This window comes from Loxodonta africana, chromosome 24 (assembly GCF_030014295.1).
Source record: "Loxodonta africana isolate mLoxAfr1 chromosome 24, mLoxAfr1.hap2, whole genome shotgun sequence".
In the NCBI taxonomy this organism is placed as follows: Eukaryota; Metazoa; Chordata; class Mammalia; order Proboscidea; family Elephantidae; genus Loxodonta; species Loxodonta africana.
Genome location: NC_087365.1, coordinates 24,917,020 through 24,935,607, shown reverse-complemented (window position 1 = coordinate 24,935,607; position 18,588 = coordinate 24,917,020).

Here is an 18,588-nt window from a genome sequence, read left to right as displayed (position 1 = left end):
GTAAAATAAGCCGATCACAAAAGGACAAATATTGTATGAGACCCCTATTATAAAACCTTATGAGAAGGTTTACACACACAAAAAAAATTTTTGATGGTCATGAAGGAGGGAAGGGAAAAATACAAAAAAAAAATTTTTTTTTTTTTTTTTAAGTATTTTAGATAGTAGATAAGTGGTAATTTTGGTGAAGGGAAAGGCAACACATAATACAGGGGAAGTCAGTATAACTTGACCAAGGCAAAGCCATAGAAGCTTCCTAGACATATCCAAACACCTTGAGGGACCAAGCTACTGGGGCCAAGGGTTGAGGAACATGATGTTGGCGGACATCGAGCTCAGTTGGCATAGCATAGTGTATAAAGAAAATGTTCTACATCTTACTTTGGTGGGCAGCGTCTGGGGTCTTAAAAGCTTATGAGCGGCCATCTAAGATACTTCACTGGTCCCACCCCATTTGGAGCAACAGAGAATGAAGAAAACCAAAGACACAAGGGAAAGATTAGTCCAAAGGACTAATGGACCACAACTACCTTAGCCTCCACTAGACTGAGTCCAGCACTACTAGATGGTACCCGGTCACTACCACTGACTGCTCTGCCAGGGGTCGCAATAGGGTGTCCTGGACAGAGCTGGAGAAAAATATACAACAAAATTCATATTCACAAAAACAAAAACCAGGCTTGCTGGTCTGACAGAGACTAGAGAAACCCCGAGAGTATGGCCCTGAAACACCCTTTTAACTCGGTACTGCAGTCATTCCTGAGGTTCACACTTAAGCCAAAGATTGGACAGGTCTGCGGGGTCAACGATAACACGTAAGGAACGCACTTCCCAGTTCAATCAAGGCTAATGGGCGCACCAGCCCAAAAGCAAAGAGGAGAGGACAGGAAGGGACAGGAAAACTGGATGAATGGAAATGGAACCTGGGGGTGGGAGAAGGGGAGAGTGTTGACACATCACGGGGTTGGCAACCAATGTCACAAAACAATTTTTGTATTAACTGTTTAATGAGAAACTGCTCTGTAAACTTTCACATAAAGCACGATAAAAAAAAATAAAAAACAAAATAGGTTGCAGAGGGGCAAGGGCAGAAGCGGGGACCAGTGAGGAGGGACAGTGACAGTCCAGGCAAGAGATGATGGTGGCTCTCAGCCCAGGATGATGCAGTGAGAAGTGGTAGTAGGTCCATTAGACAGATACAGAGTGTGAACGAGGGAGAGGGCTGTGGATGTTACTCTACACAATGAGCCACGAGACTGGATGAGGTCATTAGTGGAGAAGAGGTGAGGCCCAAAGACGAGCCCCCACTGTTTTCGACTTGGGGGGTCCACTTTGGTTCAGGGCCTGTCATGGTAAATTCTGATCTTGAATTGACAGAGGCAGTTGGAGCTGTTATTCTCAGAGCAGGATGGGCTCTCTGATCTTGTCCACCTGGTCTTGATTTCTCTTCAATTCAAAGAGCCTTAGAGGTGTGCATCCTAAAGCAGTGATTCTCAAACATGGCTGTACACTGGAATCACCTGAGGAACTTAAAAAAAAAAAACAGTGTTCCAGCGGCATCTCAGACCAGTTAAATCCAATCTCTGAGGCTGGGACCCAGGCTTCAGTATTTTAAAGAAATTCCCCAGGCGATTTCATTGTACAGCCAAGGTTGAGTCCAGTGCTCTAAGCTCCACCTGGTGATTCCTGCCTTCTCAGGTGCCCCCCACAGCTCTGCCAGGACATCCCCAGGAGTGGCCTCAGGTGACCCTCTGGCGTAATCATTGGGAAGCCCTTCCTCACGTTGAACTGAGTGACGTGTGTCTCCCGTCACTTCCACCCAGTCCTTATTCTGCGTTCTGGCATCTCAGTCTGATTCTTGCTTTGTATGCCTAGGGTGCTTCTCAGGTGCCCCACCCTTCCCCTCACCACACAGTCTTTGCTTTCCAAGTTCTCATCTCATTCTTCTCCTTAAAATGAATGACTTCCAGCCCTTTCGCTATGCTGACCAGTGTCTAGACATACACAAGCCTATCCTTTCTGGGGGCCCCCGTCATTGCCTGTAGCTGAGAAAGTGTGTGCACATTGGAGGGTGTGCTCATGGGGGCCTATGGGAACTGCAGGCCCCTGATAACCATCTTGGCCTCACCAGCCACTGCCCAAGAGGTAGGTTCTTCCCCCTGGTAGTCTCAAGGGTCCCTTCACTCCCTGCCTATGCAGTCAGCCTCGCCTCCCCTCCATGGCTATTGTTATTAAAAGAAGCAAAGGAGGGAGCCCCGTGGATAATAAAGCCGCAGCTTCACGGGGACATCATGGTTACCAGAGAACCCAGAAACGGAAAGCATGATTGGTGGCTTCCTGAAGGTGCATTGTTTAAATTTTTATTTGGAAAAAATTTCACAAGTTGTAAGCATAGTTGTAATTTCAAAAGTTGTGTGAGTTGTGTAATTTCCTACATCCTCACGTGAATTCCTTGGATATTAACATTTTACCACATTTATTTCTCTCTCTGTCTCTGCTGGCAGTTGGAATCCTCCAGGTGCTCCTTGGAAACTCTATCTGGCAATTCTACTCTGTCGTATAGTGTCACTCTGAATTGGAACCGACTTGACGGCAGTGGGTTTGGTTTTTTTTGGTTTGTCTCTGCTCTGTCTACACACACACACACACACACACACACACACACACACACACACACACACACACACTTGTTCCGAATCATTTGAAAGCTGTAGATATAGTGGCCCTTTACCTTTAAATAGCATTGATATCATACTGTTATTAACTTTGGAGCCCTGGTGGTGCAGTGGTTAAGCGCTCAGCTGCCAATGGAAAGGTTGGTGGTTTGAACCCACCAGCCACTCCGCAGGAGAAAGATGTGGCAGTCTACTTCTGTAAAGATTTACAGCCTTGGGGAGACCCTAGGGAGCAGTTTTACCCTGTCCTTATAACCAACAAGTTTGGTTAACAACTTTATTCAAATTTCACCAGTAGTTCCTTTATAGAAATGTCCTTTATAGAAATATATGTTGTTGTTGTTATTAGGTATTTTCCGAGTGGGTTCTGACTCAGTGACCCAATGTACAACAGAGTGAAACTGTATGTGTGTGTGTACGTATGTATATATATATATATTTGGTACAATTTGAGGGCATGTGCGTCTGCAATGGCTTAGTGGACAGAGAAATCCCCTTCCTGCCTCCCCCACACCCTCACCCCACTCCTCATCTCATGGAAACGCTCAGCATAGCCGCTGCTCTAGAGGCCTGGGTAAAATGCGATGCCAGCACAGAGAGGCAGTGTGGCCATGGGCCCAGCAGAGGGCACTAGTGGGCCATGGGTGAGGCACAGGGCTTTGGGATGAGACACATTTGGGTTGGGATCCTGGTCCAGCATTTCTAGCTTTGGGAATTCGAATAAAACATTCAACCGCTCAGCTTCCTCGTCTATAAAATGCAGAGAATTAAGAAAATATGCAAAGCACTTGCCAGCACCTGGCATATAGAAATCATTCAACAGAAACTTTAACTTGTAACATTACCACCTTGGACTGGGAAGTGAATTTCTGAGGGATGCAGGGGAAGGAGCTAGCAGCAATATTCCAGTGGAGGCAGGTTCAGGGCTGGAAGTTGAGGCCAGAGGCAGAGAGAGGGGAGGGAGTTCTTGTATGGCTGGGGGGGGCGATGGGGGGGCCGAAGTTACAATTGTGGCTGAGATCACCTACTCTGGGTACCCTAGAGGCCAGTCAAACTAAAATTCACAATGCAATGTTGGCTGAGCATTTCATAGCATTGTCCAGACTCCCACCTGGTGCTGAAATCAGTCCCCCTCTATAGCCAGCCTTAACCAAACCATGGAGGAGGAAGGCTTCGCGTTATTCCTCTTCTGTTTTTATTGGGACAGTGCCTGCGTTTGAATTCTGGCTTTACTGCTTACTGGCTGTGTGACCTTCTGGCTTTGGGCAAGTTATTTAACCTCTCTGTGTTTCGGTTTTGTTATCTGTAAAATGGGCATAAGAATAGTATCCATCCCATGAAATGGTTATGAGGATTAAATTAGTTAATACTTGTACTTAGACTAGCTTTTGACACATAGTGTTATTGTTAGCTGCTATCAAGTCGGCCCCCAAAGTCATGGCAACCTCACACACAATGGAAGGAACAGATGCCTGGTCTTGTACCATCCCCACAATTGGTTTCAGTTCAGATCCTTGTGATCCGTAGGGTTTTCATTGGCTAATTTTTGGAAGTAGAGTGCCAAACTTTTACTCTGAAAACTGCAAAACATTGTTGAAATAAAGAAGACCTAAATAAGTGGAAAGACATCTCATGTTCATGGATCAAAAGACTTAATTTTGTTAAGATGACAACACTCCCCAAATTGATCTACAGATTCAATACTATCTCTATCAAAATCACAGATGCCTTTTGTTGCAGCAATTGACACGCTGATCCTAAAAATTCATATGGAAATGTCAGGGATGCAGAATAGTCAGAAACAATCTTGAAAAAGAAGAACAAAGTGGGAGGACTCACATCCCAATTTTATAACTTACTACAAAGCTAAGATAATCAAGAGAGTGTGGTACTAGCATAACGATGGACATAAAGATCAATGGAATAGAATTGAGAGTCTAGAAATAGTCCAGATAACCTCACATTTATGGTGAATTGATTTTTAACAATGGTGTCAAAACAATTCAATGGAGAAAGAATAGTCTTCTCAACAAAAGGTGCTGAGACAACCAGATATCCATATGGAAAAGAATGAAGTTGGATTCCTTCCTGATATCACACACGAAAATTAACTCTAAGTGGATCATAGACCTAAATGTCAAAGCTGAAATTTTAAAACTCCTTGAAGAAAACATAGGTATAGGTCTTCATTACTTTGGACTAGGCAAAGTCTTCTTATATATATAAAAATATATATATATATATGACACCAAAAACACAAGCAACAAAAGAAAAATGAACTAAATTGTACTTCACTGAAATGAAAAATTTTGTGGTCTTCAAAGGACACCATCAAAGTGAAAAGACAGTCCACAGAATGGAAGAAATATTACAAATCATATATCTGATAAGGGACTTGTATCCATAATATATAAAGAGCTATTACAACTCAACAATAAAAAGACAAATAAACCAGTTAAGAAAATGGGCAAACGATCTGAACTGATGTTTCTCCAAAGAAGATATACGAATGGCCAATAAGCACATGAAAAGGTGTTGGACATCATAAAAAAAAAAAAAAAAAAAGTCATTAGAGAACTACAAATTAACACCACAGTGAGATACTACCTCACACCCACTGTTGTTGTTGTTAGCTGCTGGGAAGTCAATCCTGATGCATGGCGACGCCATGTGTGCAAAGTAGAACTGCTCCCTAGGGTTTTCAAGGCTGTGACTTTTCGGAAGCAGATCACCAAGCCTGTCTTCCGTACCTCCTGGGTTCAAATTGCCAGCCTTTAGGCTAGTAGTCAAGTGTTTAACCGTTTGCACGCACTGGGATGGCTATAATCAAAAAGACAGAAATAACGAACGTGGTGGTTTGTGGAGAAACTGGAACCCTCGTACATTGCTGACGGGAGTGTAAAATGGTGCAGGTGCTTTGGAAAACGGTTTGGCAGTTCCTCAGAATGTTAAATGTAATATTATCCTACCAAAAATTATCATATGACCCAGCAATGTCACTCTTAGATATTTATTCAAGAGAAATAAAAACTGATGTCCACACAAAAACTTGTAGAGAAGTGTTCATAGCAGCATTATTCATAATAGCCAAAAAAGAAAAACAAAAACAATCCCAACGTCCATCAACTGATGAGCAGATAAATGAATGTTGTCTATCCATGCAATGGAATATTATTTGTCAGTAAACAGGAATGAACAACACGAACAAACCCGGAAAATACACCAAGTGAAAGAAGTCTGTCACCAGAGACTACATGTTGCATGATTCCACTTACGTGAAGTGTCCAAACCAAAAGCAACACCAAAACCAAACCCACTGCCATCGAGTCGATTCCGACTCACAGCGACCCTAGAGGACAGAGTAGAACTGCCCCATAGAGTTTTCAAGAAGCGCCTAGTGGATTCAAACTGCCAACCTCTTGGTTAGCAGCCATAGCACTTAACCACTATGCCACCAGAGTTTCCAGAACAGGCAAATCTATAGAGACAAAAAGCAGACTAGTAGTTGCCTAAGCCCGGGGAGCTTGGGGAAGTGAGAGGGTGGCTGCAAATGGGTACAGGGTTTCTTCTGGAGCGATGAAAGTGTTCTAAAATTAGATAGTGGTGGTCATTGCACAACTCTGCGAGCATACGATAGAAACGATTGAATGGGTGAACTTTAAATAGATGAATTTTATGAGATGTGGGTTCTCTCTCAAAAAAGCTGTTAAAAAAGAGGGAGTTATCCCTGTAGACAAAGGAACTAAGTCCTGGTCGGGACTTCTGAGAGACTGTGGAAAGTAGCATTGTCTCATAAAACTCGCTGTGATGGTGGGGATGCTCAGTGTCTGTGTTTCCCAATATGGTAGCTACTAGCATATGTGGTTGGTAATGCACTTAAAGCGGGACTAGTGGGATTGAAGAAATAAAGTTTTTATTTTATTTAATTGTAGTTAATTAAAATTAAATAGCCCTGCCTTACCCAGTGAGCAAGGAAGTGGGATATTTACTGGCTCTGGTTCATTACTGGTTGAAGGCTGCCTCTTGGGTCAGTTCCTCAGCAATTCTGACCTGCCGTGTGTGTAAGCGAGAGAAAGGTCTTGGAGTAAGAAGCTGCTAGTGGCCAGTATGGAGTCCCTGGGTATGCAAATGGTTAATGTGCTTGGCTGCTAACTGAAAAGTTAGAGGGTCCAGCCTACCCAGAGGTGCCTTGGAAAAAAGGCCTGGTAATTTACCTCTGAAAAACCAGCTGCTGATGTCTGGGGTCTTAAAAGCTTGTGAGTGGCCATCTAAGATGCATCAATTGGTCCCAGCCCACCTGGAGCAAAGGAGAATGAAGGACAACAAAGACACAAGGAAAATATTAGCCCAAGAGACAAAAGGGCCACATAAACAGGAGACTTCATCAGCCTGAGACCAGAAGAATTAGATGGTGCCCGGCTACCACCAATGACTGCCCTGACAGGAAACGCGACAGAGAATCCCTGATGGAGCAGGAAGGAAGTGTGGTGCAGGACTCAAATTCATGTAAAAAGACCAGACTTAGTGGTCTGAGTGAGACTGGAAGAACCCCAGAAGACATGGCCCCTGGAATGTCTGTTAACCCAGAACTAAAACCATTCCCAAAGCCAATGCTTCAGACAAAGATTAGACTGAACTATAAAACATAAAATAATACTGGCGAAAAGAAGTGTGCTTCTTAGTTCAAGTAGACTAAATGGGCAGCTCCTGTTCAGAGACAGGATGAGAAGGCAGAAAGGAATAGGAGCTGGTTGGATGGACATGGGAAATCCAGGGTGGAAAGGGGGTGTGTGTCGTCACATTATTGGGATTGCAACTAGGGTCACATAACAATATGTGTATAAATTTTTGTATGAGAAATTAACTTGAGCTGTAAACTTTCACCTAAAATGCGCGCGCACACACACACACACACAAGCCACCGAAAACCCCATGAAGAGGAGTTCTACTCTGATGCACGTGGAGTCGCCATGACTCAAAGTCGACTCCATAAGACCTGAACTTTTTTTTTATATGGGAGGGCTGCTGAGAGCATCTGCCCCTGTTTTCTTATATGGCTGCCACTAGCCACCTGTGGCTATTGAGCACTTGAACTGTGGTTAGTCTGAGCTGTGAGCATAAAACACATCATAGATTTTAAAGACTTTGTACGCAAATAAAAAGAACATCAAAGATCTCAATAATTTTTAATATTGATTACATGTTGAAATAATAATAGTTTGGGTATAACATGTTAAAATCTTCAGATTAATTTCATCTGTTTCTTTCTACTTTTTTAATGTGGTTACTAGAACATTTAAAATGACATCTGTAGCCTGCATTTGTGGCTTGCCTGACATTTCTGTTGGTCAGCGTGTATTCCACCCTTACAGCAGCACTAGAAAGTTAGGCCTCAGTCAGTTAAAATCCCAGGATCTCCCAGCTGGTAAGAAATGGAATCAAGATTTCAGCTGAGGCATGTCTGAGTCTGGCACCCATGTTCTGAACTGCTGTATGTACAAGGGACCAGGGGAGCTTTCTGCCCCCATGTTCACTCGAAGACGCCTGCCCCAGGGCCTGCAGGCTCTGAGAACTCCGAACCACATTTGGCAGCTGTGTGGCCTTGGGGGGTGGTTGAAGAAGTGGAGGGGTGGGGCAGTCCATGAGCCGCCTGTCTGACTGGTTAAGTTGTATGGACAGTAGGACATGGCACTGTTGAAGCACATGTAGCCTGGGGCACTGGCATCTCTGTCTGTAGGGTAGTCTTCTCTACCCAGATTAGAAAAGGTGCCTGTGAAGCCCGAACGTGAGCTTATGTGATCCTGAGCACATTGGCCACAGGTAGGTTCAGTCGTTGGCCAACAGCCAGATTGGCCATGTTTCTTTCTGGTGCTTCTCACACCCACAACCCTTTGTCAGAGCCGTTTATATAGTCCTTGGAGTCCTGAAATGTCTGTTTGTCTCCTTCTCATCAATAGTGACCTTCTAAATTCATTCCAGGCCACTGACCAGGTGCTTTCTCCACCCCTTTCCCACCAAGGCTTACCTATGATTAGGCCTTATACTTTATCACCCAATAAAGACACTTTTGGGAGTGATGCTGTTGTTAGCTGCCATCAATTCAGCCTGTGACTCATGGTGACCCCACGCACAACAGAATAAATCACTGCCTGTTTCCTGCGCCATCCCCATGATCAGTTGTGGACCCCTCCATTGTGACAAATAGGGTTTTCATTGGCTGAGTTTTAGCAGTAGACTGCCAGATCTTTCCTCCTAGTCCTTTGTAGTCTGCAAGCACCTTTGAAACTTGTTCAGCATCATAGCAACATGCAAGCCTCCACTGACGGATGCGTGGTGGCTGCACGTGTGGTGCATCGGCCAGGAACCGAACCTGAGTCTCCTGCATGGAACGTGAGAATTCTACGACTGACCACTACTGCTCCCTGTTTGGGAGTAATAGGGGGTTCTATTGCCAGCTGAAAGGTTGGTGGTTCACACTCACCCAGCAGCTCTGTGGGAGAAAAACCTGGCTATCTGATCCCATGAAGATTACAGCCTAGGAAACCCTATGGAGCAGTTCTACTCTGTCAGATGGGGTTACTAAGAGTTGACTTTGACTCAACAGCACCTAACATTACTATTTACACCACAACAACAGATACTGGGGAATTCCACAACCAGTATCATACTTCATACTTGTCATCCCAATAAGGATGCTTTGGGGAGCCATATTGTTAGCTGCCATTGAGTTGGTCCTCGGCTCGTGGCAACTCCAGGCACAACCAAATGAAATGTTTCTTTACTGAGCTGTAAGCTTCCTCTGGGCAGGGATGGTGTTTCATTTTTATTTGTATCCCCAACACCCAGTGCCTCTCACATAGTGGGTGTCAGTCAGTCGAGCTGGTTATAATGTAAATGCTGTCGCTGTGCTATAGGAAAAACACACGGTGGCTGGGTACTAACCTCCTAGGGCTAGCCATATAACTTCTCTGAGCCTGTCCTGGACAAACAGGATCATCCGTCAATGATATACATGAAAAAAGACCAGACTTAATGGTCTAAGACTGGGGGGCCCTGGAAGACATGGCCCCCGGACTCTCTGTTAGCCAGAACTGAAACCATTCCCGAAGCCAACTCTTCAGACAAAGATTAGACCGGGCTATAAGACATAAAATGATACTCATGAAGAGCGTGCTTCTTAGCTCGAGTAGATACCCGAGATTAAATGGGCAGCTCCTGTCAGGAGGTGAGACGGGAAGGCAAAAAGGGACAGGAGCTGGTTGAATGGACATGGCAAATCTGGAGTGGAAAGGAGGAGTGTGCTGTCACATTATAGGGAGAACAACTAGGGTCACATAACAATGTATGTATAAATTTTTGTATGAGAAACTAACTTGAACTGTAAACGTTCACTTAAAGCACAATCAAAAAAAAATTATATACATACTTCTGCTGCAAACTGCTCTCAGCAGGCCATTAGAAAGGGGGGTGGGGATAAATGTGTTACAGTGTTAAGGGCTGATCCTAGGGACTGTGGAATAATTTAATATGACATTATATTCCGATATTTCCCAAAGCCTTTTTTTGGCCTTTTCTACTGGTTGTCAGTAGATGTTTACAATAAGCAGCCTCTGGTCAAAGAATTTTGAGCAGCTATTTTTTATGGGATAAGCAAGTGAACCAGTTTCTTTTACTACGGAACTTCTCAGAATTTTCCAAACAGGAAGTAGTATAAAGTGTTGCTCAAACATGTTTGGTCATAGAATCTCCTTCTTTTTTGGGAGATGAGGTTTGGCACAGGAAAAATCTTTCAGAACTAGTGTCTTGTGGAACCCACTTTGGGAACTGCCTTTTTAATCCAAAAGAATAAGTTTCTAGTCTGTATTTACAGCTGGTAGAAGAGGGGCTTAGAAGCAAAGTCTTCCCTGTATCTCCTCGATCCTATCCTCTTTTTCTTCAGACATCAGGCCATGTACCAAGGAGTTGCTTGGGAGTGTGTCCTGGAATCAAGCCCTGATGTGAAGGGAGATGGCAGGGAGAAAGGGGAGGATGGGAGTGAAAGGGAGCAGAAAAAGAATAGCTGGAGGAGCAAAGAGGAATTATAAACCCTACACTGGTGGGACCCAATAAATGCTACTGACAGATTGTTTTGTTTTTTCTTTTGAAATCATCAAGATTCTGGCATTTCTGTAACATGATGGAGAAGACATGCTGGCTTACCTCAGCAGGGAATAAATGTGCTCACCATGCCATGAAAATGACATCACGTGATGGGGTAAATTGCTCGTTACTTTAGCCAGAAGTAGGTTATATTACAGAGAATTAGGGATGTTTGCATTTTCACATCGTGGATTTCCCTCAAAGTACTTCCTAAGATTTCATAATTGATGTTCTTTCACAACACTGAGGCAAGCAATTGCTACTAAGTTCTACTGCATGAAAATTAGCCTTAAAAAGTATCTCCTCTTATTATTAGCCTGCTCTATTTTCCTTAAAGTTCTCGCTGATGGGCAGAAATGACATAACCCTTGTTTGGTGGTAGAGGCCAGGGATGCCATTGGGCTAAAGTCCCTCAAGGTGATTTTCAGTTTGGAGGTTCCATAGCCTGTCTTGAGAAAAGGTAAGAGGCTGAGGGGCATAGCTAAGATAGGATGAGCTTAGAATTCAGTTTTTCAGGCCAGAATCTTCTAATTAAATAGTGCTAGTCAGTCAAGAGGCGAAATGGTCTATCTGGTCATTGAGACATTCGTGGCCCTCAAATTCTTTTCTAAAATTGATGGTTTATTAGTAAGCAATGTAAGACAATGGGAAGCACCATGAACTATGGTCAGATGACGTTAGTTCTAATCCTTATCCTTTCTGGGCTTTACTTCCAAAGTGAAATGTTTCATACATTTTATCAGTTAGGATTACATTTAGCTACTTATGAAAGAAAAGCTAAAATAACAGTGGCTTAAGCAAGACAGAATTTTATTTCTACCTTATGTAAAATAAAGTTCCAAAAGATTAGTCAAAGGACTAATGGACCACAACTACACAGCCTCCACCAGACTGAGTCTAGCACAACTAGATGGGGCCTGGCCACCACCATCGACTCTTCCGACAGGGATCACGATAGAAGGTTCCAGAGAGAACTGAAGAAAAATGTAGAACAAAATTCTAACTCACACACACACACAAAAGACCAGACTTACTGGTCTGACAGAGACTGGAGGAACCCTGAGAATATGGCCCCTGGACACCCTTTAGCTCACTAATGAAGTCGCTCCTGAGGGTTGCCCTTCAGCCAAAGATTAGACAGGCCCATAAAACAAAACAAGACTAAATGGGCACACCAGCCCGAGGGCCAGGATGAGAAGGCAGGAGGGGACAGGAAAGCTGATAATGGGAAAGCCAAGGTTGAGAATGGAGAGGGTTGACATGTTGTGGGATTGGCAACCAATGTCACAAAATAATATGTGTATTAATTGTTTATTGAGAAACTAACTTGCTCTGTAAACCTTCGTCTAAAGTACAATTAAAAAAAAATTCCAGGGTCGAGCTGGCGTGATGGTACAATGAAATTTTCAGGAGCCCAGGCTCTTTCCACCTTTCAGTTCTGCCATCCCTAGGGTGTGGCCTTTGTTTTTGTGTTCCAAGAGGGCTGCAGGAGCACCAGTCATCACATCTACCTTCCAGCAGCAGGAGGAGGAAGGGAGGAGAAAAGGTGTACTAAATCCCTTTTTATAATTCCTGGAAGTCCCATGGACCATTGGCCAGAATTTAGCCACATGGCCAAACCTAGAGCAAGGGTTGGGGACGGGGTATAGGAAAGTAGCCTTTCTTTGGCTAGCAATGTGCCAAAGTAAAAACTGAGCTCTGTTACTAAGGAAAAGAGGGAGAATGGCTATTGGGAGGCAGCTAGTGCTTTCTTCCATGGTAATACTTCGCTGTGGAGAGACTGTCTTGTGAAAGCACAAATGGCACACACAGTAGGGGCTTGATAACGCTATGGACACATTTCCTCATTTAACTGACAGCATGAGATTCCAGTCTTCTTTAAATTGCCTTTCACCGGCAGAACAAATCATTGGTGTGTATGTGTGTGTGCCTGTGTGTCCACATGTGCACGTGTGTGCACATGTGTGCATACGTATGTGCGTGTATGTATGTGTTTGCATGTGCATGTATGAGAGAGACATTGTCTGACTCTCTAACTGTGTTCTTGAAGGCACGTGTATCTCGTCCTCTAGGCTTTGCCCTCCAGGTTCTATCCCTGAGAAGCCACAACGGGAATCAACTGGTGTTTCAGGGCTGTTGACTTGAGTCCTTACAGAAATCAACAGAACCAGTGAGCATGTAGTGCCTTTTCTGCTGCAACATCTTCACTAAAGGCATCGTTGTTCATTAAAAAATAAACGTTTAAGGTTCCTGGTCTTGTATATTAAATATGGCCATAACTGAAAGACTGAAATCATCCCCCAAGACAGGAGGCCCAAGGTGAGGTAGCCAAGAGTTTAGTTCAGTCCTTAAAAGAGGTAACTGTTGAACATCTTTCCTGTCTCTGTAGCTGCAGAGTGTCTATGAATATGTGTGGCTTACCAATAAGCTCTCTAGCCAGTGGGTCCAACCAACCAAACAGTTGCTATGGAGTTGACCCCTACTCCACGTGTGTCAGAGCAGAACCGTGCTCCATAGGGTTTTCAAGGCTAGCTTTTTGGAAGTCGATTTCCAGGCCTTTCTTCTGAGGTGCCTCTGGGTGGACTCAAACCTTCAGCATTTTGGTTAGCAGCCAAGTGCCCTAACTGTTTGCACCACCCAGGGACTTTGGTGGGTCCAAGGGGTGCTCAATTTGGAGATGAGAAATTAGGGAGAGGAACTGCCACAACCTTTCATTGAGCTGTGCATTTCTAACTTATTATGGATAGGGGGCCTTGAAAATAAGCCAGCAGTTAGGAATTATCTCCCCTATTCTTCATGGATATCATTGCTAAGAATCTATGTGTGTCTGTGGGAGATACGTGAGTTGTCTGGAAAATATGTAACAATGAAAAACGCATCCTTGCAACTTGTCCTGATGGGCGAACCTTGAAGGGACCTTGACCACACCCTCCCTGAACTGCCTGGCAGGACTCTGGTCATCTGTGCTCCCTCCTGCCAACCCTTCTCCAGCTTTGGAGTGACAAAGTCCCCATGGAATGCCATGTAGATCCTCTAAGCTAGGGATGGACAGAGAAATGGGCGAGACCAAATCCTCTGGAATTCCCAGAAGGTGGGTGGAAATTCCCCAGCAGAGATTAGGAGGCGGCACTCTGACAGAAAGGTCAGGAAAGCAAGAGAAAGAACCAGGATTATGCAAGAAGGCCCCTCTGGAAAACATGTATTCTTGGAAATATTTTCCGATGTTTTTGGGAAAAGTGATAGGTATGTAGCTTTGTTCCCCTCTCTCGTTGTTAGCTGCTGCGGAGTTGACTCTGGTTCCTGGTGAGCCTATGTACAACTGAACAAAATGTTGTTCAGTTTTTCATCATCCTCACAATTGCCAGCATGTTCGAGTCCATTGTTTCAGCTATTGGGCCAAACCATCTCACCAACAGTTTCCTTTGCCCTCATGGGCCCTTTACTTCACCAAACATCATGTTGTCCTCTGGTGACTGATCCCTCCTCATGATGTGTCCAAAGCAAGCAAGTCAAATGGTGTCCTGTTGTGATCCATAAGGTTTTCACTGGCTGATTTTTGGAAGTAGATTGCCATGTCTTTCTTCCTAATCTGTCTTAGTCTGGAAGCTCTGCTGAAACCTGTCCACCGTGGGTGACCCTGCTGGTATTTGAAATATCAGTGGTATAGCTTCCAGCATCACAGCAACAAACCAGCCACCACAGTGCAACAGACTGACAGAGGGTGGCTTCTCTCTCATAGACATTGCTAAACATGTTCTTAAACATCTATGCAGGCAATCTTTGTAATTCCATTTTAGAGATTGAAATGGTAACAGTAAGGAGTTGGCCAGAGGTAACAAACTCTTCTAGCTAGTGCAAGCAGAAAGGGATTTATATAGGGAATTGAGTGCTTGCAAGGTCACTGGACAACTTAGAGGAGCAGACGCTAGGCTGGGTTCTGGGAATAATTTACAGGGCAATCGCAGAATCGGCCACCAAGAAAGCTGCCACCTCCTCCATGGTCAGCGAATTGCCACCCCTACTGCTGGCTCTGGGAACAAACATCCATGCTGAGGAGACCAGGGATTGTTGCCCAGCCTCTTAGCCCTCATGTAGTGGGATCTGGGCAATGGGGCCTCAGTTTCCACTGCTGCACCATCATCAAGACCTCCATCATCATGTTTGTCTTCCAGTGAAAGCCAGATGGCATGAACCACAAACTGGGAAAGGTAGTCTTGAAATTGCATATAAGGAGACAAGGGTGGAAGCAGACATGGCCAGGTGAGAGGTACTGTAGTAATCCAGGTGGGGGTGCTGATGGTGGCTTGGACTGTGGTGGCCGTCCTGGAAAGGGAGAGGCACAGGGTCCCTTGGGATGAATTTTGAGGTAGAACTAGTGGAGCTTGCTGATGAATTGCATGTGGGGTGGTGAGGGAAAGAGGCATCAAGAATAAGTCTAGGTTTTAGCCTTGCCCAACAGGTGGATGGGGCGCCATTGTTCCCTTGTAACTGTCTCACTACTTAGTACAGAACAGAGGTTGTTAGGAGTGGGAGTGAGAATCTAGCTGGGTGAAGTGGTGGACAATGATCTAGAGCAGGGGCCCCTTGTCTCTCCTTCCCCCTCCCACTTTGGAGATTGGGGCTGCTCACAGCCCAGGAGTATTTACTCGCTTGGGGTTGATAACACTGGCCAGGGCCGATTGCTTTGCTGCTTTGCGTTTTTTTCCCTGTTATCTTTGTTTTGACAGCCTCTCTTTTGCTGGCATTTGGTGGGCGTGAGCATAATTAGGTTTGCAGCAGTAACAGTCGTTCTTACCCTGCCCACTGAGTGGGGTTTGAATGTCATTTGCATTTTTTAAGTTCCTCTGTGAAAATTGCTTCCTGTCTACACTGAAATCTAAAGAACTAGACTTGAACACTGAAAGGAAGAATCAATTTAAGAAATCCATTAAACAGCTGTTTTAGATTGGGTTTTTTTCCCAGGAGCTGACAGTGAGACAAGGATCTGAGTACAAGCAGTTTACCTGGGAAGTGAGCACAGGACACACCAACAGCAGAGTGGAGAGGTGAGACAGAGAAGGAAGGAAGCCAGAAAAGTATGTGCTAATGAGCAGGTTGCTGCTAGGGTCAACTGGGGCTTAATCCCCCTGAGAGACTGGGGAGAGCAGGCCTCAGAGTTGTTCCTGCTGAGGCTGGGGATGTTTCTCCAACCTGCTTCTGTCATCGGCTGAGGAGAGCTTCTGGGGGGATAACCGCCCCCCCCAGCACATCCTACCCACTGTGCTGGTGGGCCAAGAACCTTCTGCAGTGAGTCACAGGTACTTGTCGTCACATGCAGGGGAATGGTGAGTGCCAAGGGGGTGGGGAGGGTACCAACCATGTCTGTACAATGGCTACTAGGGAAGACACAGGGGTCCTGGACCTGAGGCAATGAAGAGAGCGCACAGACAGCAGCTCCCAAGCATGCCACTGGGTGAAATTGTTGCCTGTGGCAGCTTCATGGTTTGAGATTCCCACAGCAACTTATAAACAATAGATAAAGAATTTCCACAATGGTTCTAGCTCCAAAATATTTCACAAATTCCTAATATTGCATTCAACAATTCTGTACTCTAAAATCAATAGTTAGTTTATGTGTCTTAGGGTTCACCGGAAAAATCGAACCAGTGGCATATATTTATATGTATATATACGTGTGTGTATATATACACATATACATATCAACACATGCATATACATATACATACCCATTGCCATGAAACACATTGCTGTTGAGTTGATTCTGACTCATAGCGACCCTATAGGACAGAGTAGAACTGCCCCGTATGGTTTCCAAAAGGGCACCTGGTGGATTCGAACTGCGACCTTCTGGTTAGCAGTTGTAGCTTTAACCACTATGCCATCGGGGTTTCCATACATATACATACACACACACACATGCATCTGAGAAGCTGGACTATATGAAGAAGAATGGGCATCAGGATTGGAGGAAGACTCATGAGCAACCTGCGTTATGCAGATGACACAACCTTGCTTGTTGAAAGGGAAGAGGACTTGAAGCACTTGCTAATGAAGATCAAAGACCACACCCTTCATTATGGATTACACCTCAACATAAAGAAAACAAAAATCCTCACAACTGGACCAATGAGCAACATCATGATAAACGGAGAAAAGATTGAAGTTGTCAAGGATTTCATTTTACTTGGGTCCACAATCAACACCCGTGGAAGCAGCAGCCAAGAAATCGAAAGACACATTGCATTGGGCAAATCAGCTGCAAGAGATCTCTTTAAAGTGTTAAAAAAGCAAAGATGTTACCTTGAGGACTAAGTTGTGCCTGACCCAAGCCATGGTGTTTTTGATCGCCTCATGTGCACGTGAAAGCTGGGCAATGATAAGGAAGACCGAAGAAGAATTGATGCCTTTGAATTGTGGTGCTGGAGAGGAATTTTGACTATACTGTGGACTGCCAAAAGAAAGAACAAATCTGTCTTGGAAGAAGTACAACCAGAAGCAAGGATGGTGAGACTTCATTTCACATACTTTGGACATGTTATCAGGAGGGATCAGTCCCTGGAGAAGGACATCATCCTTGGTAAAGCAGAGGGTGGGTGAAAAAGAAGACGACCCTCAATGAGATAGAGTGACACAGTGGCTGCAACAGTGGGCTCAAGCATAACAGCAGTTGTGAGGATGGCATAGGACCGGGCAGTGTTTTATTCTGTTGTACGTAGGGTCGTTATGAGTTGGAACTGACTCAATGGCACCTAAGAACAACACACATGCATATACATACACACACACACACATATGTATGTGTATATATATATAACCAAACCAAACCTGTTCCTGATGAGTTGGTTCTGACGCATAGTGACCCTATAGGACAGAGTAGAACTGCCCCACAGGGTTTTTGCCAACCTTTTGGTTATCAGCCAAGCTCTTAACCAATGTACCACCAGGGTTCCTGATCCCATACAATGATTCTTAAAAGAGCTTAATGCTCAAGCCAGACATTTGTTACCAGTTAAACTATTGTTTGGTTTTAAAAAGGGTTCAGGGGATATTTTTGGTTTAAGGTTTCAAGATTATCTCAGGGCAATAGTTTCACGGGTTCATCCAGCCACCTTGGCTCCAGAAAGTCTGGAGTCTGCTAGAATTTTAAATTCTGCTCTGCATTCTCCACCTTTTGATCAGGGCTCTTCTATGGAATCTTTGATCAAAATGTTCAGTACATTTTGAACATTTAATCCTGAATAAAGTGATTTTGCTTTCTGTGGTTTCAGTTACCAGTGGTCAACCATGGTCTGAAAGTGTTAAACGAGTAACATGATGAAATCTTGTGCCTTCTCGCTTCATCTCGTTTGGGGGCCACATTCACATAACTTTTATTACAGTATATTATTATAATTGTTCTATTTTATTATTAGTCATTGTTGTCAATCTCTTGCTGTACCTAATTTATAAATTAAACTTTATCACAGGTATGTATGTATAGGATAAAAACACAGGATTCTGTACTATTTACACTTTCAGGCATCTATGGGAGGTCTTGGAATGTATTCGCCACAGATAAGGGGGGACTTCTGTAATGGTAGCCAGGCACCATCTAGTTCTAGTCTCATGGCAAAGGAGGCAGTTGTTCATACAGGAAAGTAGGCGTGCATCTCATATCTTCCTCCAATTCCTGACTCTCCTTCTGTTGCTCCAGATGAATGGAGACCAACTGTCATGCCTTGGATGGCCACTTGTAGGTTTTAAGACCCCAGACACTACAGAAGGAACTAGGAGG